This window comes from Podarcis pityusensis (genome assembly GCF_964106645.2).
Source record: "Podarcis pityusensis genome assembly, chromosome: 14".
In the NCBI taxonomy this organism is placed as follows: domain Eukaryota; kingdom Metazoa; phylum Chordata; class Lepidosauria; order Squamata; family Lacertidae; genus Podarcis; species Podarcis pityusensis.
In genome coordinates, this window is record NC_138039.1 from 36,952,716 (window position 1) to 36,976,085 (window position 23,370).

Sequence of the window (23,370 nt, forward strand, 5' to 3'; positions counted from 1 at the left end):
TTTGGAGAGAATTGCTATAATTTAAGTAGAAATACCATGCATCTCAGCATAATGAGGGAGACTGTGATCAGGAGACCCATCTGCTTGCTCAGTCTGCTGTCCAGATGTTAACTCTCGGTGGGCAACTTCAAGCACCCTCTTTCCCTTTTTCATGGTTCTTCCATCTTGAAATGTAGACCTTGCCCCGGTAACCTTTCAAATAGAAGACTCCTTCAGTAAGAGCAGGGGTGGCCCACCCCCAGGAGACTGCGATCTACTCACATAATTAAAAACTGGCAGTGGGGTGTACAGGTCAGAGTTGTTGACCTTTTTGGGGAAGGGAAGTCCCATTTTTGGAGGGTTCAGGTCAAAGTTGTTGACCTGAAGGAAGGTCCTGTTGGGGGGGGTGACCAAGAGAAACAGCCACTCACCAACAGATCGCTGGGGAAGCAATCTCACTGAGGAAACTCCGTCTTCCGTTCTGCAGATCGTGCAACAATGGAGGGCAGGGCGAGGGGGCAGGGGCGGAAAGGGACTCAGCGATCGACCGCGATCGACCAAAACCTCCCGGGGATCTACCAGTAGATCGCGATCGACCTGTTGGAAATCCCTGAGTTAGAGGATCGCCCTCTATAAAGTAGGACACATGGCCATCCTTCATGCACTGCCTCTTCTGCTGCTTGTACGTCATCTTGCCGAAAGGTCTGACGCCTCTCTCTTAACTGGCAGCATGCAGAAGAAGACGTGCTGGATAAGGAACCAAAAGAGCAGATCAACAAAATCTCAAACTGACTCCCCCCCGCCCCCCGTGTTGAGAATCCATCAGGTTTTTTCATTGTTTTTACCTTCCTCTCTTTTAGCATCTCGCTTTGCAACACTTCTTAAGTGAATTGAATTCTTCACTTCGCAATAGGTTATGTGCAATGCCCACTTGTAGAAGGTTGTTGTCTCAAGCTTGCTTTTTTGGGTGGGGGGAGTTGTCCTTGATTCCAGGATATTTCATGTCACGTGTTCTATTTCTATTTCATTTTGGCGTTTTGCTGTTTTGGAAAATTCATTGTAAATGTTAGCTGGCTGTCATGCGGAGGTTGTTCAAAAGTGCATCTTCCTGGGCATAATGCCCATGGCGCCTGCCATGTTGAAATACTTGGGCATCAGCCCAGACTCGTGCAACACCTCTATGCCAGGATGGTGCCTCCCTAGTGGCCGTTGGTGTATTCGGGTTTGTAACGTAACATGCCGTGTGGCACATTTCCAGCAAGACCCACAGAGTGGCTGTGCCACTTAAATTGGCCCTTGCCACAATGGCACAGAGCAGAGGCAAACAGTGGCCTTGAATAGGGTCAATTGCCAGTGGAACAGACAGCCTCCTGACCTGATCACTGGTATACAAATTCTGGCCACTTACTTTCCGGTGGATTTCGTACATGGCCAGAGTTGTGACGTGGCAGTAGCTACCACAGATGAAAAGACACCAGCAAAGGCTAGGCCAATTGGCTTGGAGAGACCCTGTAAGTTTGCTCCCATCGAAATCAATTGCTTTATTCCAGCGTTAAGTAGCCGAAAACTGCAAATTCTGCCAAGGGATTTTTATTTTATTTTTTTAGTTCTCCAAATAGTCAGCTACTGGGTGCTTATATTAAGGACCCAGGTCTTAAGCACAAATGGGAAACATTGATATACATGCAATATATACTTCAGAAGATGCTATTCTGTAATTTAAGTGAAAATGCTGCCAGGTTCCTGCAAATTTGCAGACCTTTGTATAGTGGGTGTGGATTGTTCCCTAAATCCCCTCTGCTGCTCAGATGATACATAAACAGGGTGTTCCATGGGGACGGCTGGTTTTGTGGAGGGTGCTGCTTGCACAATTTCTGACATACACGCACTAAAAAGGAGGCAAGGGAATGGGGCACTGTCATAGATCCCCTGGCTCACACATGGGTCGTGGGCAGGGAGTGTAGCGCAGCTCGTCCTCCATGAGATGGCCTTGCAAGTTGTATGTGCCAGAGCATTGTAACCGACTCAGCAAGAAGTTTTGCCAGAGACACTGGCCACTTCTGGACCAATTCAGGTTCAGCGGTTGAAGTGAATTTGGTGCTCTTCCTCAACAAACCCATTTCCATTTAAAACACACACACACAAACTTTTTGTAGGAAGGTCCACGATGGTGAAATGTGCTCGGAAGTGTGGGGTAACGATTGTTTGCCTTATATAGCCTCGCCACAAACAAATGGGAAAGAGTGATCAAGAAGCCACTGGCATCATATTTTTATTTTTATTATTTAATATAATATAATATAACAATAATAATTTATTATTTATTCCCCGCCCATCTGGCTGGGTTTTCCCAGCCACTCTGGGCGGCTTCCAACCGAATATTAAAAACAATACAGCATCAGACATTAAAAACTTCCCTAAACAGGCCCTCCCTCAGTTGTCTTTTAAAAGTAAAATAGTTGTTTATTGCCTTGACATCTGCTGGCTATTATTATTATTATTATTATTATTATTATTATTATTATTAAAATTTGTATGCCACCCTATACCTGCAGGTCTCAGGGTAGTTCACAGAATAAAATCACAATATAAAAACACAAAATACATGATCGAAATAAAAAACAAGAACAACCCTATAACACCCCCATATAACCTCCCTGCTAAGGTTCTGCAAACAAATCGGGATGAAGGCTCAATCAACAGGTTGTCTGGAAGTGACCAGTGACTGCAACCACAATTGCAGTCATTGTGCATAATCACTGTAGCACAAGACATAGGCCTCCCCTTGAATGTCGGTGCACTGCATCTTGGACCCAGCCCCGAACATAGGGGTTGATCAGGGAGGTTTTCTTGCTCCACGTTGCAGTTGGCTTGTGGCAAAAGGGGTTGCATGGACGGTGTTTTAAATATCAGAATATTGCAGCAGCACTCATCCAGCTGCTTCATCTAGTCCATTGTAGAAGCCATGTCCGTCAATGTCCCATCAGTGGCCAGCTTCCCATCTTGTCTCTATGCCCTATTAACAAGCTTCCAGAACATATATGCATCGACTTCAAGGGCATTTCTCTGGGTCTATCAAGCAATATTTTGATTCCCCCTCCCCAATTCCCTTAAAAAAAAAGGTTGCCGCTTCTGATCCAGCTACACCTGTGGGCAATTAGCATAACAAATTATGGCCCCAGATGGGGATACCCCTCCCCTTTCAAATTCCTCCAATCACTTCAGAAGGGAATATATGAACATCATGATACAGGTGAGGGGGGTTGCACTCATGGTGACTAAATATGCAGGCATCTGCACACTTGTGCAGATTTCCTTTGCTGGATCAGGGTGGTGATATTTAAAGAGTTGTAGTGTGATTCAAGCTCACTGCGAGCGTTGAAATTCAGGGAAGGTGGATCCTTATTATTTTTTGTATAGTAGAAATAATCTGGCAGCAGTAGCTGGCAAACTATACTGTGTTCAATCTTGTGTAACAGTTATTTTAACAAAAATGCTATAAACTGTATTCTACATTATAGACTTTTATATGGAGATACTACTACTACTACTATTACTACTAATAATAATGCAGCTATAGGTACATTATAATCCTTAGTGTGACTGAGAAAAAAAATGTACTAGATGGTATTACTTAAAATAATAATGATGAGCGTTATTTCTTTTTGTATTTATGCCTTATAAATAAAACGGTTATATACACAACGAAAGGGTACTGTGAAAATTAATAAAGTCAACAGACTGTTTAGAACCGATCCTACTTCTCTTAGTGTGTTTTAAGGGTTGCACTTGACTCAGCTGGTCACAATAAATGTTCCATCGCAACTAATTCAAGAAATTAGAATTGTAAATAACTTTGGTCCCATGGCTTGCCATGGGATGTGGTTCACACCAAATTCTTGCTGGGTCAGGACCACCATATGGAAATCATCCAGTTTACTTAAAAGAGTAAGGCAAGAAGGATGTCTCCATCCTTCCCAGGTTTAGATTGCATCTGTTTTAATTTAAGTGGGGCATTTGGTAACTGTCAGATGTAATGATGCCTTTCTTTTACAAAGTTACTGTACAATGTGGCCTTTCAGTTCATTAAAATGTGACATCCAATAAACTTTTAAAAATGGTGCACATCCTTCGAAGTCCGCTTAATTAAACAGAAATATTAATTCATCCCTCGGTCATGTTTCCTCTTCCCAGGGACATCCAAGACAATGCCATAAGCCTGATTGGCGAAGGGTTGGCTTAACAACACGTTCTGTTTCGCATCGGCAGGGTTTTTCATGGGACCTGCATCAGGGAAATGAGGAGATTGCTGTTGCTTATGGGGGAAATGGATTTTTAAAATTATAGGTTCTTGCCAAGGGATTTGCAGGTCTGCAGGAGGGATCACCTCTTGAATTCTCAATGGATTATTTTATAGGTTGTTTTGCAATTTGAGTGATGCCAAGTCAGTCATGAGCCGGGGCTCTGATTCCCTATCCTCAGGAGAAGAGGCCATGCAAACAGAGGACATCTTTGACCAACTTACATTGCAGAGTGCCTTATACAAGTCAGACGACTGGTCCTTCTAGCTCAGTGTTGTCTAAACTGACTGGCAGCAGCTCTCTAGGATTTCAGATGGGGAGTCTTGCCTAGCCCTTCCTGGAGACGCTGGGGACCGAACCTGGGACCTCTTGCATGCAAAACAGATGCTCCACCACTGAGCTACAGCCTGTCTTCATAGAGTGTTTAGGACCATAGGAAGCTGCCTTACACAGCTGCCATGGTCCACCTACAGTGACTGGCAGAAGCTCTCCAGTGCTTCAGACCAGGAGGCAAATTGGACCTTCAGAACTAGTCTTCAATGCCCCTGCTTCTTCAGGAGTTCTAACACCACATGGTGTCGGTGGTTGCATTGTTTACTGTGGACTTCAGAAGAAATAGCAGAACCACAGCCTCCTCCTCGCCACTGGAGTCAATGGTACTAAAATAGGCTGGGTCCCTTGATAGGGGTAGAAGTTTCAGTCATCAAGATCTGCAGTCCTACTTACAGCCAAGGCTTGGTTTGGTCGCCTGCTGGAGTCATACTCAAACTGGCCTTGTTTCGTTGGCTAGGCCCTCTTCGGAGCTGTCCAGGGTGCTACCTGCCTTGCTCTCTTGCCTTTTGGATCCTGAGCACGGCTTTGCTTGACCTCACTTACCGTATTTTTCGCTCTATAAGACACACTTTCCCCTTCCTAAAAAGTAAGGGGAAATGTGTGTGCGTCTTATGGAGCGAATGCAGGTGGGAGGCTCTGCTCAGCGCTCCCTTTAAAGAGCTGCATGGAGCATGTGTGCGGCTCTTGGGGGCTTTTCCCCGAGGAGGAGGAAGGGCTGCCCTTCTCCTTCCTTGGGGAAAAGCCCCCAAGAGCTGCACACACGCTCCATGCACTCTTTAAAGGGAGCACGGCTCTTGGGGGAGCCTTCATCCCGCTGCCTGGGAGAGGCTGCGCGCGGCTATCCCATAAGCCAGGACAGCTAGAGGAATCACTACGCAGTGACCCCTCTTGCTGTCCTGGCTTCTGGCTTAGCCACATGAAGCATCTTGAGGGCAGGGAGAGCCTTCATTCCGCTACCCTCTTGCTGTTCTGGTTTCTGGGATTCAGAATATTTTTTTCTTGTTTTCCTCCTACAAAAACTAGGTGCGTCTTATGGTCTGGTGCGTCTTATACAGCAAAAATACGGTATATGGAACTACCCTCTGCTTACAGGAACCTAATTTGACTTTGTTTCCAGGATTCTGAAGTGGGAGTAGTGGTATGTGACCTTGTTTCCCAGCCATGTGCATCTGGCATGGTCTCCTGCCCCCACCATTTATCTAAGCCACGCAATCATGTATCTCCCACCAGTTCTGTTCAAATGAACAAGGGTACTTAGGATGCCTGCCTGGTAGAAATGGCATCCATGGTAAATTGACTGTGGTCAGAAAAAGCCAGAGGCCACTCCCTCCACGGAGAGGGAAAAGAGCCTTTAAAAGTGGAGCCACCCTTACAGCTTTGTCCTTTGCACCAGATCTGGGCCAGATTTCCCGTGCCACCAGGAAGCTGATCATCCCCACTTGTCTTGACGCTTGGAATCCATTCTACGAAATGTTTAAGAGCAGAGTCGTAATAAACCAGCATGTTCTTCTGAACTCTGGGAGAGGCTCGGGGAGCATGGGCTGCCTTTACACGCTGAGCAAACTGGGAGGGAGTTCTCTGGGAAACTCAGGGGGCATTGGTCTCAGAGTTCCTGGGCTTTAGTATATCTGAAGGAGCGTCTCCACCCCCATCGTTCTACCCGGACACTGAGGTCCAGCGCCGAGGGCCTTCTGGCGGTTCCCTCACTGTGAGAAGCCAAGTTACAGGGAACCAGGCAGAGGGCCTTCTCAGTAGTGGCACCCATCCTGTGGAACGCCCTCCCACCAGATGTCAAAGAGAACAACACCTACCAGACTTTTAGATGACATCTGAAGGCAGCCCTGTTTAGGGAAGCTTTTAATGTTGGATGCATTACTGTATTTTAATATTGTGTTGGAAGCCGCCCAGAGTGGCTGGGGAAAGCCAGCCAGATGGGCAGGGTATAAATGATAAATTATTATTATTATTATTATTATTATTATTATTATTATTATTGAAGTTGGTTGGGGTCTGCAAGCTGCTTTGATCTCTTGGATGGGATAAGGCAGCTGGAAGACAGCCCCGATTCCCCCAGCAAGTTGTGAGCAGGTTGGGCCAAGGAGCGGAGGTTGCATTAGCATAGAGCAGGCATAGGCAAACTCGGCCCACCAGCTGTTTTGGGACTACAACTCCCATGATCCCTAGCGAACATGACCAGCGGTCAGGGATGATGGGAACTGTAGTCCCCAAACATCTGGAGGGCCGAGTTTGCCTATGCCTGGCATAGAGCTTTTTTTATTTTAAGTAATTGCTTCAGTGCAGCCCAGTCCTTTCCCATCTGGGCTGTGAGAGTTGAGAGGGTGGCGGTGGCTGCTACTGGGTAGCAAGGCCCAGCAGGCAGCACTGCAGGGCTGTTGTGCAGCAGCAGGGCAAGGAATGTGCTAGGAGAGACTTAGCTTAGCATCCTCTGTTCTCTGCATGCTACCTGCAGGCTGCAAACCTGGCTGGTGGCGCCGCCTGGCACAACAGGCACAGTATGCCAGTCACTGACAGCTCTAGGTGTTGGATAAGCAGGAGAAATGAGTCTACCCTGAAATATATCAAATGCACTGCAATAAGATATAATAGATTGGTTTCAGGCCAGCCAAGGATTATCATTAGCTGGCAAGGTGCTTTGCTTGAACAGTTTTGACTCTGATCCAGCTCTGCCTTGCTTCACTAGCTCTGGAATCTCCATTTCATTCTTCAGCAAGGAAGGGGAACCTGTGACCTTCTGGGTGATGTTGGGCTGTAACTCCCATCATCCCTGACCCTTGGACAGGTGACTGGGGAGTCCAACAACATCTGCAGGGCCACAGGTGTCCTGTCCCAGACCTACAGGAACCATCAGTTCATTCTGGCTTGGATCCAGATTAACTTGGCAGCATTTAGGTCTAGTTGAATTCACCGGGGCAAGTTATCCGTGACTTAGTCCCATTGATTTCAATGGGAACCAGGGGCATCTAGCTTGGTCTGGATCCAAGCTTCTCTGGGCTGTATTGAAACTTCACATGTGCTTTAAATTCTTATGTATTCTGTACAGTGGTACCTTGGTTCTCAAAAGCGTTGGTACTCAAACACCTTGGTTCCCAAATGCCGAAAGTAAGTGTTCCAGTTTTCGAACGTTTTTTGGAAGTCAAACATCTGATGCAGCTGTCGGCTATTGTTTCCGGGGCACCTGCACCAATAAGAAGCTGCGCCTTGGTTTTTGAACATTTCAAAAGTCAAACGGACTTCCGGAATGGATTAAGTTAGGCGCTTTTGTTTTAGCTATTTATTTTGCATTTTTGTTTTTGAGGCTTTTTTGGTTAATTTGTTTTTGTGACTGTGTGGAACCCAGTTCAGCTACTGACTGATTGTGTGACTGCGGAAATGGATAAAAGACCCCCATCCAAACAATGACTGTCATCAGTGCAGGTAAGAAAATAATAAGAATTTTATTTTTTATCATCTACAATACTGTCTTCTTTATTTTATAGTACTGTACATTGATTATTGCTTTCATTTTATGGACCAATGGTCTCCTTAGATAGCAAAATTCATGTTTAGGGGTTGTTTTTAAATGTCTGGAATGGATTAATCCATTTTGCAATACTTTCTATGGGAAAGTGCGCCTTGGTTTTAGAACGGACTTCCGGAACAGATTAAGTTTGAGAACCAGGGTACCACTGCATTGCTTTTCCAGGCATCTCCAAGTAGGGCTGGAAGAGGACACTGTCTGAACACCCCTGAGAGCTTCTGCCAATCCGTGTAATCCATGCTGAGCTAGATGGACCAATGGTCTGTCTTGTTATAAGGCAGCTTCCCATTTTTGCATGTTTCCATTCATCATTCCAGGCCTCCATTCCCCATTCTGTGGGTGAGTGGATATCTGCAAAGGCTGCAACTTCCCTTCATCTAGAATCAAAGTAAAGTGTGTGAACTTCTGGTACGGGGATGTTGCTGCCTTGATTCTCATTCTCAGCCACCAGAAAAGACTACTCAGTCATGTTGAATAATTACACCTTGGAAAACACATGGGCGATTCTGGGTCGTGCTAGCGACTTGAGAAATGATTAAATGGCTGCTCCGAAATAAGTTGCTCTAATTAAACAAACAGTGTTGACTCAGAGTTAAATTTCAGAGTTTTTAGTTGTGGGCTGACCTTCAGGAGAACGGCAATGGCTCCATGGGGAAGTATGCTTTGCACTGGGGACATCTGGCCAGATCTGGCGACAGCGTACATAACTAAGATCATTATGGAAATGTATCATCCAGGACTCTGGGTAGTTAGCCTCAATTCCATGGGACCAGCAAAAAAAGGTAGAATTCAGGTCCTTGAGAACTGCAGATTCCGATAAAACAAAAAACCTAAGATGCTACTCCTTATGACACCTGAAAATAAATGGTTGTTACCTGCTGGAATCTTGGGAGCCAAACAGGTATACAGTTACCAGTGAATGATCCTGGGGGGGGGGGGTCCAATGATTTATCTAGCAATCTGTTCTAAATTATGAAATAGTAAAACTTGCAGACCACTGGTCCCATCACCTCCTGGCAAATAGAAGGGGAAGAAATGGAGGCAGTGAGAGATTTTACTTTCTTGGGCTCCATGATCACCGCAGATGGTGACAGCAGCCACGAAATTAAAACGCCTGCTTCTTGGGAGAAAAGCATTGACAAACCTAGACAGCATCTTAAAAAGCAGAGACATCACCTTGCCAACAAAGGTTGTATAGTTAAAGCTATGGTTTTCCCCGTAGTGATGTATGGAAGTGAGAGCTGGACCATAAAGAAGGCTGATCGCTGAAGAATTGATGCTTCTGAATTATGGTGCTGGAGGAGACTCTTGAGAGTCCCATGGACTGCAAGAAGATCAAACCTACCCATTCTGAAGGAAATCCGCCCTGAGTGCTTACTGGAAGGACAGATCCCGAAGCTGAGACTCCAATACTTTGGCTACCTCATGAGAAGAGAAGACTCCCTGGAAAAGACCCTGCTGTTGGGAAAGATGGAGGGCCCAAGGAGAAGGGAACGACAGAGGACGAGATGGGTAGACAGTGTTCTCGAAGCTACCAGCATGAGTTTGACCAAACTGCGGGAGGCAGTGGAAGACAGGAGTGCCTGGCGTGCTCTGGTCCATGGGGTCACGAAGAGTCGGACACGACTAAACGACTAAACAACAACAAAACTTGCAGAAGGATTGATGGAAAACAAGAGATATCACTTGTATTTCTCAATTTGCAAAGTGCATTCAGGTTAGGAATGCAGGAATCTGTCTTACACAGAGTCAGACAATTCGTCCAACTAACTCGGTAGAGTCTGCACTGACTGGCAGCAGCTCTCCAGGCAGGCTTTCAGACCAGGATCTTTCTGAGTCTTACCTGGTGATGCTGGGGATTGAAGCTGGCCCTGAGATCTCCTGCATAATTTCTCGACAGAAGGACCCTTTCCTTGAGGTGGAATTTGGATTATCTGGGTGCATAAATCAAAAAATGTTTACTTAAACCAAACTACTTTAAAAACCAGTTAAGAAAATACACTGTTTGGTCTCATCAGACCTGCATCAACTCATTAGCTCAGGGTTGAGGGCCCAAAACTCAGTTTTAGAACTGCTACTGTAAGCTCCTGCTCCACATTTCTCCTTTCTTTAATTCTCTGATTTGGACTTGTGAATGCCGATTGGTTGAGGAGAGCTGTAGAGCAATCACCACAAAGGGATTTGCATAATCATGACACTCTTGTTTCTCAGCTCTCCTGATTGGCTATTGTCACTTCCTTGATTGGATGGGCTATTATAATCTTCCTCTTCCAACTGGTTCCATTATTAGAATCTCCCCGTTTCCCCCCTCCTTCTTAAAAAAGAACAGTTTTGCTAGCAGCAGCAGTAGCAACAACAAAAAGAAACCTTGTTTTCATTCCCCGAAGCTTAGACAGGAAGGTTAAAAACATACAGAAAGAGGGAAGGTGTTTAATACCAACAGAAAATCTCCAGTTGTGGGGAACCTTTTTCAGCTTGAAGGTCGGATTTCCTCTTGGATGACGTACTGAGGGCCGAGCGCCAGCGGTATGCAAGGCCAGAGACATTGAGGTTTTTTTTAAAAAAAAATAAACAAGCAGTGTATAAATTTTATTAAACAAACAAATCAAATAAATAAAGGTGGGCATGGCCAGAGGCAAAAGTGAGTGGAGTCAAAGAGGGAGGTTTTTATGCACCTGCCAAAGACAGTTCTCCACATGGGTACCGTAAACGCTTCTTTGCGTTTTTGTAAACGGTAATTGCTTCCCCCAAAGAATCCTGGGATGTGTAGTTTGTTAAGGGTTCTGAGAGTTGTTAGGAAACCTGTAGCCCCTCCTTGAGTAACAGTTCCCTGAGTGGCTGAACATGAATTCTCCCTTCCTAGGGAACTCTGGGAAGTGTAGCTCTCCACACCCTTAACATCCTGCCAACCTAGCAGTTTGAAAGCACGTCAAAGTGCAAGTAGATAAATAGGTACCACTCTGGCGGGAAGGTAAACGGTGTTTCTGTGCGCTGCTCTGGTTCGCCAGAAGCGGCTTTGTCATGCTGGCCACATGACCCGGAAGCTGAACACCGGCTCCCTCGGCCAATAAAGCGAGATGAGCACCGCAACCCCAGAGTCTGTCATGACTGGACTTAATGGTCAGGGGTCCCTTTACCTTTACCTTTACACCTTTAACAGACTCCAGGGTTCTTTGTGGGAAGCCATTACTTTTTAAAGTGATATGATACTGCTTTAAATGTATAGTGAAGAAGGGGCTTGTGTGTGTGTGTGTTTTCTATTTTTTGAATCAGTGAAGCTGACAAAAGAACCACTGGCCAGTTCCTGAGACTCCTGTGCCTCTCTTGGTGTTTTTTTAATCAGAAAAAAAGCCCAGAATAATAAAATTGATGGTTATGGCTGACCATTCACTTGCTACCACAAAGCCCAAGGTGATGATCAGGGCAAGCCCTACCATTAGGCAAAGTGAGACAACTGCCTCAAGTGGTGGATGCTAGAGGGAAACACTGACAGCCTTCCCACCAGCCCTTCTCAATGCCCTGGCTTTCCTTCTGTGCTGGAGGACAGAACTGTGTGTACTGCATGAGCTGCCCTGCCCCATCTCAGCCTCAAGTGCAAGGAGAGATGCTATCTTGACACTGTTGTTCAAGGAAGATTCAACTGCTAGTCCACTTGGCCTTTGTTCGTGGGTGAGTGTTGCCATCTGGTCCTTTGACTTGGGCTGCAAAATGGCGTGTGCTTTGTCGATAATTCATTTAGTGACCTCCAGCAGAAGATTCGTTCATCCATTTCTTTTAAAGAAATGTTAGGGACTGCCCTTTGCAATGTATATACCCAAAGCCTTGTTTGTAAGCAGAGCGGTTAAACCAGAGTTTCCTGGTTCTGGTGCAATGGGAAACAATGGTTTAAACAAACCACCACAGAAGTACCCAAGCTGCCTAGGATTCAACAAGGAAGGGACAGAGCATGCAAACACAAGGCTCCTGGTGTTTTACAAGATGGTTGTCACATCTGAACTGGCCCCACTGTGTTAAAGTAAGGTAAAGGGACCCCTGACCATTTGGTCCAGTCGTGACCGACTCTGGGGTTGCGTTGCTCATCTCGCTTTATTGGCTGGGTCATGTGGCCAGCATGACTAAGCCGCTTCTGGCAAACCAGAGCAGCGCACGGAAATGCCGTTTACCTTTCCGCCAGAGCGGTACCTATTTATCTACTTACATTTTGACGTGCTTTCAAACTGCTAGGTTGGCAGGAGCAGGGACCGAGCAACAGGAGCTCACCCCGTTGCGGGGATTCGAACCACCAACCTTCTGATCAGCAAGTCCTAGGCTCTGTGGTTTAACCCACAGTGCCACCTGCGTCCCAAATGCATGTAAGTACACACCGATAAAGCATGGAGATAAAGAAAGCATGGAAGCATTACGAAATGTAGGAATTGAGTAGTAACAGAATAGTCATTAGAAGGTAAATATAGAATGAGAATGAGATGGCTGTTACTAGGGCAATAGTCCCCAGATAATAAAGGCGCTTTATATGAAGCTATCCATCTGTGTGTGCTTTCTGTGCAAATACTATTTAAAGAGTTTCAGTTTGCTGGGGAATCTTTCCTCTTGGTTCAGCAAAAAAACACCACATGGCACTTTTGAAAAACTAAACTATTTTCCACCCTCCTCGTCTGTCATTTTTGCAAGGAAGCAAGAGAAGGCACGTAGCTTTTCTGATATATTGGAACAACACATCAGTTTCTTCAATTTTGCGAGGTAATAGAAAACCTCAGCCCTGACTGTGTCCATTACCTGATAAAACCCATCAATCCAGTTGAGGATCAAAAATCCGTAAAAGACAGAGCTGCACCACAGAACTTGATGCTGTTTTGTGTTACTGAGATGGGAAGGGTGCGGGAACCTGAGGTGCACCTGCTACAGGGGTGTGCCAAAATTATTCCCCCAAAATTCACAACTCAGTTTACATTTCAGACTGCGGGGCATCCATTTCACCTGTCTTTTGTAAAGCAAGATACTTCACCCTTCTCGCTCTATGCAGTGTGCCAGTGTGGTGTAGTAATTAGATTGTCAGACCAGGACCTAGGAGACCTGGGTCCAAATCACCACTCTGCCATGAAGCTCACTGGGTGACCTTGGGCCACAGTCACTATTTCTCAGCCTACCCTACCTCAGTGGGTTGTTGTGGGGATTAAATAAGGAAAAGGAAAACCAGGTATGCCAAACCCCTCAAGTGTCCCAATTTAATGCAGAATTCAGCGGCCGGGTTGCTCACCGGAGCAAGACGGTTTGAGCATTTTACACCGATCCTGGTCCGACTGCACTGGCTACCAATTAGTTTCTGGGCCCCATTCAAAGTGCTGGTTTTGACCTATAAAACCTCAAACTGCTCAGGACCGCAATACCGCAAGGACCACCTCTTTCCATATAAACCTACCCTGAGATCATCTTCTGAGGCCCTCCTTCACGTGACTCCTCCTCGAGAGGTGTGGAGGGTGGCAACACGAGAACGGGGCCTTCTCTGCAGTGGCTCCCCATCTGTGCAATACTCTCCCCAGGGAAGTTTGCCTGGCACCTTCATTAGACACCTTTAGGCACCGGGCAAAAATGTTCCTTTTTAACCAGGCCTTTGGTTCATTTGACTGACATCCTATGCCCTTTTAAAATGTGGGGTTTTTTGGGGGGGGGGGTTATTGGGTTGTCGCTTTTATTTTTGTTATGTATTTTGTGGTTTTATACAGTGGTACCTCGGGTTAAGTACTTAACCTGAAGCGTATATATAGGGTGGTATATAAATTCTAATAATAATAATAATTGTGACAACCCAAATTTACAGAACCCACCCAATTTGGGATGTTACAATTTTCCTGGAGGCCGCTCTAGTCTGAGCAGCATCTCTGGACGTGGCAGGGCTTAGTGCGACCTTCCTGAGGCCGCTCTAGGCCTCTGAGCAGGAAGCCAAAACAGCAAAGGTGAGAGAGAAGGAAAATGGAGGGGCCGAGTGGATGAGCGACAAAGCGGTCAGTAGCAGGGAGGGGGCAAGCGATGGAGATGGGGGGTGCCCCATTTTTTTCTTGCAAAATGTTGGAAGGTATGGTATGCTGGGAAAAGCTTGGGATATAAATGCAATCCATCAATTGTGGCACCCACGCTGCACTTGTACAGTGGTACCTCGGGTTACATATGCTTCAGGTTACAGACTCCGCTAACCCAGAAATATTACCTCGGGTTAAGAACTTTGCTTCAGGATGAGAACAGAAATTGTGCTCCAGTGGCGCAGTGGCAGCAGGAGGCCCCATTAGCTAAAGTGGTGCTTCAGGTTAAGAACAGTTTCAGGTTAAGAACAGACCTCCGGAACGAATTAAGTACTTAATCCGAAGTACCACTATATAGAGAAGCCTGTCTTACATAGGCATCATGCGCCAACTCTGAATGCCTAATTGCTCAAAACTGTGTAGGATGTAGAGGTGCCAGCTTGCAAGGGCAATCGGGGAGGCCAATGTCATGCCCGTGATGTCAGGGCATTGGGAGGAGCTGGGGGCGGAGTTGAACATGGCGGCCTTGTGGCTTCGATAACTGGCGGCTTCCTCTTCCACTGGCGGAAGGCTGCTTCAACCCTCCTTCTCCTCCACGGCAGGAGAAGGAGGAGAAGGAGCTGGCCACTTCGCTCCATGCTTCTTTTACTGAAATTGAAATACTTTATTGTCACTTGTACAACTTGTATACAGTGAGATTACACGAGCACCCCCCCCCCACTCAGCTCTCTTAGTCTTAATTCCCCTCGTTTACTGACGCACACCCACCAAACCTGAAAGCCAGTTGCCCTGTTGTTATCTTTTCCTTCAGCAGCCTAACAGCCCATGGATAGAAGCTGTTCTTTACCCTGTTGGTGCGACTAATCATGCTTCTATATCTTCTGCCTGAGGGCAGGAGATCAAGAACGTGCCGGCCAGGGTGTGAATCATCCCTGAGAATTTTCCTCACTCTCCTGAGGCAACTTTCTTCCGCTATTTCATCCAGCAGATTCACGGGACAGCCCATAATATCTTGTGCTGTATTCACCACCCTCTGTAGGCATTTCCTATCAGTTGATGTCAAACCAGTGTACCACGCTGTGATGCAGTATGAAAGGACACTTTCTATTGTGGACTGGTAGAAGGAGATCATCAAATGTTGATTTCTTGGACATGGGGGAGGGGCAGCCCCTACCCCCAAAATATAGGGCCCCCCAAAGGGCTTGGCCCCAAGGAGATGGCACCCCTGGTTGGGTGTGAAGTCAAACCAAGCATGCAGGGCTCACCAACTTGTTGCTGGTGCACATTTGGAATGTTTCTTTTAGGGGAAGTTCACGTTAAATTGCAGACAAACTTTCACGATTTTTTTAAAAAATAAAGATCATAAATTGATAGGTGACCTTCTATCATATGTGGTGGAATTGTAAAATGATAAAGGAATTCTGGGAAATGACATATAATGAACTTTTAAAAAAAGTTTAAAATAATGTGTTTTTTTTTGAAAAACCAGAAGTCTTTTTGTTAGGAATTGTAACCAAAGGAATTGAAAAGACTGTTCATGTACGCTACTACTGCTGCAAGGATGCTGCTTGCCCAGAGTTGGAAAGATGATAAGATACCTACAAAAGCGGATTGGCAGATGAAACTACTGGACTATGCAGAGATGGCAAGATTGACCGGGAAAATTAGAAATCAGGAGGATCAAAACTTCAATAGAGAATGGGATAAATATAGACTATATCTAAACGAACTATGTAAACACTTGAACTCTTTGGCATGCTTTAAATAACTCTTGCAATGTGACAAAGACTTTGGATATTATGGAAGACTGAAATTTGGAAGAATTTATAATATGCAGTTGACAGAGGTATTTAAAGAACCCACGGAGGGGAAGTCCTAAGATTCAGCAGAATCTTGTTTTAATTTTAATATTTGCAAGAATGTTAGTTGTGTCAACGAACTTGTAAAACCAAATAAAACTTTATGGGGGAGGAATTAAGTTTGGGGGTGGAGGATACCACCAGAATGGACAGGTTTGCCTATCCCACTTGTCGTGTTTTTCTGAATGTACTCGGAACCCACCAGAAAGTCTGGAAACATTTGGAACTGCATCTGCCTGTCCCAAAAACTAGGAAGGATGGAAATCCTTGCATCCTTTCTGCCCAACTTTGTTTCTTTCTTCCCATCAGGGAGTTTACTGGCTTTCCTAGATGCTGATCGCAGCTCAGCTTCTGACAACAGAAATTCCTTTGGCTCGCAATTACTGTACTTACGATAGAAGAGATCCCTTCTGGCCTGACCCAGATTTTGGCTTCCATCTCACACTTGTAGGTATGTATTCCTATGCGGAATCCAGGCTCCTGGAAGGGGGCAGAAGACTGGTCTTTTTTCTAGCTTAGCCAGAGGCATCGGAAGGGGGGTGAAGTGGGGGCAGCCCGACCCAGGTGACATCCTGAGGGGGGTGACATTTGATGTGCTCCCTGCCCATGTGCCATTGCCCCCGCTTCTGGCTGAAGGAGCAGGCAGGGGAGAATACGAGCTGTGCGATGTGTTCATCCCCGAGCCCCTGGCAATGCTATTCCAAGAGTTTTCTCCTGGATTCCAAGTCCTACTACAGGGGAGGGACACCCCAGGCCTTGGGAGCCAATCCTCGCCTCTTGCCCCCAAAACATGGCTCCCCAGGGAAGGTGCCCCTCCTGCTGACAACTACCCCCCACCTTGCCCCGCAGCCCAGCCCCCTGCTTCCTCCATCGGACCCCACAAAACAGGGTGGTTGGGTTTCCAGACGCTGGCCCAGATGGACCTTGGGTCGGATCCAGTTATCTGGCTCTGTGCATCTTTTGACTAGCTGCTCCCCTAGCCCATTCCTGCCCTCCTCTGTCCCAAAAAGAAGGGCCACTTGCTCACCTGATGCCACCGGCTGCTCCGGGCCTTGCGGGGGGGCCACTCTGTTGCTGCGGCCGATCAGGCATCTTAAGCACCTGAACCTAGAAGAGACGAGCAGAGAGAGCGACTCAGAAGCTGGCAGCCCCCATTCTTGGGGGGTGTTTGTGTTTGAGGAGGGGCGGATGGGCCAATTCCTTCCATCTCTCTGTAGTTCAGTGACCTGAAAGAGACCTGAAAGAGGAAAGAGGCAACCCAGAGCATGAAGGGCTGGCAGAGAGAGAAAGGAGGCCCCAAGTGCTATGGGTTCAAGAGCTCCAGCCCAAAGAAAAGAGAAGCATTGCCAGCTGTTAAAGGGCTGCTCTGCCTCGTCTTCTTAGGACAGACCTACCCTTCCAGGAGAAGGAGGGTGTTATGTATTGGGTTTAACACATTTTATGTTACAAGGTGCGTTCTAACCAATTGTATAAGCGTTGGTAGACAAACGTCCTAATGGCAAGTAAGCGCATGCACTTCCAACTGTCAACTGTCAACGGTCAGTTCATGCTCGGCATTATTATTGTGTTGTCCAGTCAGTTCGGTTCTTGTTTTCCTATGAGTGAGCTGTTGTCACTGACAAATGTTGAATAAACGTAGTTGAGGAACTTATACTGCCTTGGGCTTCTGACATTTCCCGAACATTTAACAGAGGGAGACCCCTAGGAGGGTTCTCCAAGCATCAAGGTGTCCCAGAAGAGGAGCAGAACATGAAGAAGGTGGTGGAGTCTTCCTTGAAGCCAGAGAGACCCCCAGGAAGGGGGAGAAGGCCGATGTCATAGGGCAGCTGGAGAGATGCAAAATGGAGCCAGACAGAGGTGTAATGGTTAGAGGGCTGGACTAGGAGGACCTGGGAGAGCAAGGTTCGAATCCCTACTCAGCCATGAAGCTCCCTAGTGGACCTTGGGCCAGCCTAGCCTACTTTGCAGGGCTGCTGTGAAGATAACAGTTGGTGGCAGAGAGAACCATGAAGGCCACCTTGAGCTCCTGGGAAGAAAGTGAGCTAGGAATGTCCTAGTAAATGTAAATGATGAGAGGGGATAGAAAAGGGGAAGGCAGGGGAAGAGTGTGGAGGAGCTGAGCTCTCTGGAGAAGACTGGCCGGGTCGATTTCAAGAGAGCTAAGGCTGTACAGAGGATCCCAGGACTCACGCCCCCCCCCCAGGAGACCAAGAAAAAGCAAAGGAATGCTACTTACAGTCTGCACATTTTGTTCACGAAAAATTCCCACCCTCCTCTCTAAACTAACGATCTAAAATGCCCACCCAAGCCTAACTCTGACCCCAACCCCAGCCCCAGCCCTAAGCCTAAGCCTAACCCTACCCTTAACTACTCCTCTATGCACAAAATAAATATATACAAAATATATACACAAATGTGCACAAATGTCCACAAAATGTAAAATAAAAAATATGTAAATAGAGAACAAAAAGTAAAATAAAAAAGGAAAATAAAAGTGTTAAAATAAAAAAGTAAAATAAAAAAATAAAAATTAATAAAATCAAATAAATCAAATAAAAGTAATACAGTGGTACCTCGGGTTACAGACGCTTCAGGTTACAGACTCTGCTAATCCAGAAATAGTACCTCGGGTTAAGAACTTTGCTTCAGGATGAGAACAAAAATCGCACAGCAGCAGCACAGCGGCAGCGGGAGGCCCCATTAGCTAAGTGGTACCTCAAATTAAGAACAGTTTCAGGTTAAGAATGGACCTCCAGAACGAATTAAGTTCTTAACCCGAGGACTCAAGGGCATCCTGATCAAATTTGCAGATGACACCAAATTGGGAGGGGTGGCTAACAGCCAGAGGACAGGATCACACTTCAAAACGACCTTGACAGATTAGAGAACTGGGCCAAAACAAACAAGATGAATTTTAACAGGGAGAAATGTAAAGTATTGCACTTGGGCAAAAAAAATGAGAGGCAAAAATACAAAATGGGGGACACCTGGCTTGAGAGCAGTACATGTGAAAAGGATCTAGGAGTCTTGGTTGACCACAAACTTGACATGAGCCAACAGTGTGATGCGGCAGCTAAAAAAGCCAATGCAATTCTGGGCTGCATCAATAGGAGTATAGCATCTAGATCGTGGGAAGTAATAGTGCCACTGTATTCTGCTCTGGTCAGACCTCACCTGGAGTACTGTGTCCAGTTCTGGGCACCACAGTTCAAGAAGGACATTGACAAACTGGAACGTGTCCAGAGGAGGGCAACCAAAATGGTCAAAGGCCTGGAAACGATGCCTTATGAGGAACGGCTAAGAGAGCTGGGCATGTTTAGCCTGGAGAAGAGGAGGTTAAGGGGTGATATGATAGCCATGTTCAAATATATAAAAGGATGTCACATAGAGGAGGGAGAAAGGTTGTTTTCTGCTGCTCCAGAGAAGCGGACACGGAGCAATGGATCCAAATTACAAGAAAGAAGATTCCACCTAAACATTAGGAAGAACTTCCTGACAGTAAGAGCTGTTCGACAGTGGAATTTGCTGCCAAGGAGTGTGGTGGAGTCTCCTTCTTTGGAGGTCTTTAAGCAGAGGCTTGACAACCATATGTCAGGAGTGCTCTGATGGTGTTTCCTGCTTGGCAGGGGGTTGGACTCGATGGCCCTTGTGGTCTCTTCCAACTCTATGATTCTATGATTCTATGATTCTACCACTGTAAATCAAATCAAAATCAAAATAACCATCAAAGAACACCTCTCCTTATCATCTCCACTACCTCTCTCTACTACTCAACTCGCCTCACTACTAACCCACAATGGCCTCCTGCAAGTCTCTGGCTTTTAAGGGAGAAGCAAGAGATGTCACACAGGAGGGCAGGTCCTTGTCACCGTGGCAACCCCCTCATCTGGCCCTGGTCCCTCCTGAGAGGTGATGCTCCACAGTCAGAACTTGGAGGCATCTGGTGATACGCCTGCAGCTGGGCCGCATCTTTTCTGGTCAGATTCACGTCAGCATTTCACATCCTTCTTCCTGTGGTCCCGTTTCCAAAGTGAGACCACCCCCACATCCTTCAAGGCAGGCTAGGGGGTCTCCATAGCGCAGGATTGGACCATCTGCTTTGCATACAGGTCTTCTGTCCTGGTCAGTATCTCCGGGGGGGAGGGGCTGGGAATGTCCCCCCCCATCCGAAACCCTGGAGAGCTGCTGCCAGTCAGTGCAGGCTAGTTGAAGAAGGATATTGAGCAGCTGGAAGGTGAGCAGAGGAGGGCAACCAGGATGATGAAGGGTCTGGAAACCAAGCCTGATGAGGAATGGTTGAGGTAGTTGGAAACCAAGCCTTATGAGGAACAGGTGGGTATGTTTAGCTTGGAGAAGAGGAGACTGAGAGGAGAGCCATCTTCCAATAGCTGAAGGCTGCAAGAGGGAGCAAGCTTGTTTTCTGCTGCTCCAGAGGGGAGGGCAGGAGAGGAGATTCGGACTAAACATTAGGAAGAACTTTCTGATGGTAAGACTCTCTGGGACAGTGGTGGACTCTCCTTCCTTGGGGGCTTTTAAGCAGAGGTTGGATGGTTTTCAGCAAATCCAAGAAAACTCGTTTTAGTTTAGTTTATTTTAAACTAAAACTCGTTTTAGTTTAGTTTATTTTAAACTAAAACTCGTTTTAGTTTAGTTAATTTTAAAAAGAAAATAAGATGAAATTTTGCAAAATTTACTCATTAACTGCTTAAAAGGTACTCCCTGGTGTTATTTTTTAATTTAACTTGCTAGTTTTCAAATGGCTGAAGATTTCGACAGATTCTTCTGAGCACTTGGGGTCAAGAGAAAGCAATTTAAAGCAACTGTTGTTGAGACATTTCATTCCAAATTTGCTAGACACAGGATGATGACAGGTGGGTGTCCTGCCCGCCCCCTAACATAAATCCTGGCTACGCCCATGCCTCCATGTATGAAAAATGTAGTTCTTTGATCGTACAGAGGATAAATTTCTGGAGATATCAAATTGAGCAAGAGTATTCTTACCTCCTCTGGGACAAGAGATGTCCCTGTAGACCTACATTAGCTAAGCTCTTCTGGCACTATTGACTGATGTTCATAAGAGAGATATCCTGATTTGATTACATCATCTGCCGAAAAAGCATTCACTTTTACCCAACCATACAGAATAAAATCGCACAGAGTGGCACATTATCCATTACCTCACGGCTGTTGCAGAGAGTCTGCCAAGTTCATCTCCTAAATGACAAGCAGGGAAGAGTCTTTGCTCTTGGTGCTACAGAACCATAAAACAGGTTAACAGCGGAGAAAGATAGCTCTGGAAGTGATCCCGACGATCTTTTGTTCATCATAATGGAATAATTCATGACCAGCATTTCCAGTTGCTATGGTACTGGAATTTTAATATTATTGTTCCAAAAGATGTCAAATAGCCATGTGCAGAAGATGTCAAAAGAGTGGAAGCTGAGACTGTACTCATAGTTAATAGATAAACAGCAATAATCTGGAATACATAAAGTCAACATGCTTAAATTTAGCTAGACATTTGGAAGTTGATGGGGTAAATCAGTTCATAATAATCTATTTCAGCTAAGCTGGGGTCAGCAGACTTTTTCAGCAGGGGGCCGGTCCACTGTCCCTCAGACATTGTGGGGGGCCGGACTATATTTTGGAGGGGAGGGGGAATGAACAAATTCCTATGCCTCACAAATAACCCAGAGATGCATTTTAAATAAAAGCACACATTCTACTCGTGTAAAAACACGCTGATTCCTGGACCGTCTGCGGGCCGGATTTAGAAGGCAATTGGGTCTGATCCAGTCCCTGGGCCTTAGTTTGCCTACCCATATGCTAAAGGGTGCTCTGCCTGAAGTCACTAGGATTTAAGAAGCTTAACTGACATCCCACTGACTCATGAGAAGAACCACTTTTTTTTTAGCTGGAACTCACCAGAACTCAGTTCCGGCACCTCTCAGGTGGGCACCATTGCCATTCTAAGAGAACAAGGTTCATGGTAAGTTCTTGGACAGGAATGGTTCTTGAAAGGGAAGGAAGGGCTGTAGCCTAGTGTAGCTCACTGATGGAACATCTGCTTTTCATCCAGAAGATGTCTGGTTCAATCCCTGGCATCTCCAGGTAGACTCTTCTCTGAAACCCCAGAAACCAGCTGCCAGTCGGTGCAGACAATGCTGGGCTATCGGTCTGACTTCAGTGTAAGGAAGCTTTGTGTGTTTCCTAAGAGCTGGATAGGCCTTCTGTATAGGAGAGGGTCCTTCCACACCCATTCCAGATGTTGATGCACAGTGCTGGACGTGGAAGCCACTGTCTTCTGGCATCCACATCTGTATTTGATGTATGGAGAAGAGCCTTCATGAGTGAACTGGGCTACGGTTTCGTAAGATGTACAACTGCTCTGATTGCTTTATCTTTTCTTTACTTTTTTATACATAACTTTTATTATAGTTTCTGTTTTACAGTTCTAAATACTTATTTAAACATCCTTACAATATCAATGACTTTCATTCTCTTTCCATGGTTCATTTTGCATACCATAAATCCCTGCATATTTTACATAAACTAAACCATTCAGTATTCCATTATTACATCAATCAAAACTTGTCTACGCTGTTGAGTTTATCTTAATACTACCCACATTTTCAAGTGTACACAATTCCCCCCCCCCATATATTTAATAAACATTTTCTAATCCTCTTTAAACGTATGTTCTTCTTGTTCTCTTATTCTATATGTTAAGTCCACAAGCTGCGCATATTCCATCAGCTTAAGTTGCCATTCTTCTTTAGTTGGGACCTCACTCATTTTCCATTTTGGGGCTAAGAAAACAAGGGCCACAGTAGTGGCATACATAAATAACCTTTTTCGACACCTGGGAATTTCTGTTTGAATTATCCCCAACTAAAGGAACTCTGGTGTGTTTTTTTTGGGGGGGGGGAAGTACTTTTAAACATTTTTTTTCAATTCATTATGAACTATTTCCCAAATCTCTTTTACCCAGATTGCTTTATCTTTTCAAATAGCTCTTATGAATGAATGGGTGTTATTTATTGGGAGGGGTTGTTTTAAATTGTTCTGAAGTGTTATGTGTTAATTTGTATTTGTATTTTTTGGCTTTATAAGGCTAATTCTTATTCTGGTGTAACCTGAAAAAAGGTAAAGGTAAAGAACCCCTAGATGGTTAAGTTGCGACACTCATTCACTTTCAGGCCAAGGGAGCCGGTGTTTGTCCACGGACAGCTTTCTGGGTCATGTGGCCAGCATGACAAAACTGCTTCTGGTCCAACAGATCACCATGACACAAGCCACAGCGCATGGAAATGCCGTTTACCTTCCCACCACAGCGGTACCTG

At 45.7% G+C, this 23,370-nt stretch overlaps 1 long non-coding RNA gene across 3 annotated transcripts; it reads right to left on the bottom strand.

The window, feature by feature from the left end:
* LOC308462739 lies at positions 1-22,889 on the bottom strand. 3 transcript variants are annotated; one of them, XR_013979292.1, is made up of 8 exons: positions 21,205-22,889; positions 17,055-17,134; positions 16,421-16,507; positions 9,995-10,085; positions 8,776-8,955; positions 825-1,019; positions 411-726; positions 1-192 (listed from the first exon to the last, which is right to left on the bottom strand). It is a non-coding gene; the product is annotated as an uncharacterized lncRNA (long non-coding RNA). The 3 variants fall into 3 exon arrangements; XR_013979293.1 differs by having other exon boundaries at positions 1-726; XR_013979291.1 differs by lacking the exon at positions 8,776-8,955 and having other exon boundaries at positions 1-726.
* Positions 22,890-23,370: the final 481 nt, after the last annotated feature.